The 1,844-nt window shown below is 40.3% G+C and overlaps 1 protein-coding gene across 1 annotated transcript in view; it reads left to right on the plus strand.

The window, feature by feature from the left end:
* The window catches only part of LOC128248355 (atrial natriuretic peptide receptor 3-like), a 35,533-nt gene that overhangs the window by 29,919 nt on the left and 3,770 nt on the right, over nt 1-1,844 (plus strand). The window lies entirely within an intron of this gene.

Below are 1,844 nucleotides of genomic sequence, written 5' to 3' on the forward strand. Positions count from 1 at the left end.
TATATATATATATATAACGTGAGAGAGTTAGGGGTTGGGGGTACAACCCACTAAGGGATAGTATCTATCCAGTATACTGCTGGGAGGATATATATATATATATATATATCAAAAGTCTTAATAAGTAGGAAGGCAGACAAACCACAAATCCCTTGAGGTAGATGGTACTGCTCGATCTGTAGAAAAAGCGTAGGTAGAAACTCCATAAGATGTATCCAGTGTAAGCTATGGACACATAAGAGGTGCAGCAATATCAAAGGAAGGCTAACTGGGAAGATAGTTTTTGTGTGTGGCAAATGCTCAGGAGCAATAAACGCTGAAAATGTGCAGAGAACAGCTTCCGTCACATTGCAGGGGAAAAAACTACAAGTAGTTGATTGCTTCCGTTACCTAGATGACCAAATTAGTAGCGGCTCTGAAAGTGTAGCTGCTAGAATAAGAATAGCCTGGGCAAAGTTCAGAGAGTTCCTACCTCTGCTGATGACAAAGGGCCTCTCGCCCTGAGTAAAAGGTAGCCTGTATGATGCATGATGAGCGAACAGCCATACTACATGGCAGTGAAACATGGGCCGTGACTGCTGAGGACATGCGTAAGCTTGCAAGGAATGAAACCAATATGCTCCGCTGGATGTGTAATGTCAGTGTGCATATACGACAGAGTGTAAACACCCTGAGAGAAAAATTGGACTTAAGAAGCATCAGATGTGGTGTGCAAAAGAGACGACTGCGCTGGTATGGTCATGTGTTGCGAATGGATGAGGACAGCTGTGCAAAAAAGTGTCACATCCTAGCAGTTGAGGAAACCTGTGGAAGTGGTAGACCCAGGAAGATCTGAGATGAGGTGGTGAAGCACGACCTTCGACATTAGGCCTCACCGAAGCAATGACAAGTGACCGAGACCTTTGGAGATATGCTGTGCTTGAGAAGACTCGGCAAGCCAAATGAGACCATAACCGTGGCCTATGCTAGTGCTGTATAACCAGTCCATTTAAGAGTACCCTTCAATCATTGGACAATAAACTATGCTTGCGAAGACCTGTTGAGGCAAGGGAATTCGCTGTTGTGGCCGATGACAGTACCGCTTGATTGGCACCCGTGTCAGTGGAACGTTAAAAGCACCATTCGAGCGTGATCGTTGCCAGGGTCGCTGACTGGCTCACGTACCGGTGGCACGTAAAAGTATCAACTACACTTCTCGGAGTGGTTGGCGTTAGGAAGGGCATCCAGCTGTAGGAACTTTGCCAGATCAGATAAGGGATAGCGTTCCGAGTCCCTTTCTTACTTTAAAGACAGTTTGTATAACAATGTCAAGAATAGACATAATTCGCGACACAACACCTGACACTATACACTTTTGAAAATTTAATGTGGAACCGGTCAAATGTATTCCTATATTTTAGAATATAATTTAATTCTAATTAATTCTTCTAATATATTCTCTGTGCATTTCAATATCATTTCTTCTATTTCTCCACTTGTTTGGATTAATAACAATATACGTATATATATATTGTATAAAGGATCATGGGTAAGGCCAGAACAATGCGAAGTAAATTGAAGGTAAATCACGAAAAAACAAATATGTGAATTAATGTAGACTTACCTTGTATTCAATATTTCGGGGTTATGACCTCATCTTCAAGAAATTAACGAATAACCCTGAGATATTGAATACAAGGTAAGTCTACATTAATTCATATATTTGTTTTCTTGTGATTTGCGTTGCATTTACTTCGCATTGTTCTGGCTTTACCCACGCTCCTTTATACAATATATTCTACACAATGCTTCATAGTAATTATTCCATTATATATATATATATATATATATATATATATATATAT

Source organism: Octopus bimaculoides, chromosome 7, assembly GCF_001194135.2.
Source record: "Octopus bimaculoides isolate UCB-OBI-ISO-001 chromosome 7, ASM119413v2, whole genome shotgun sequence".
Taxonomy (NCBI): domain Eukaryota; kingdom Metazoa; phylum Mollusca; class Cephalopoda; order Octopoda; family Octopodidae; genus Octopus; species Octopus bimaculoides.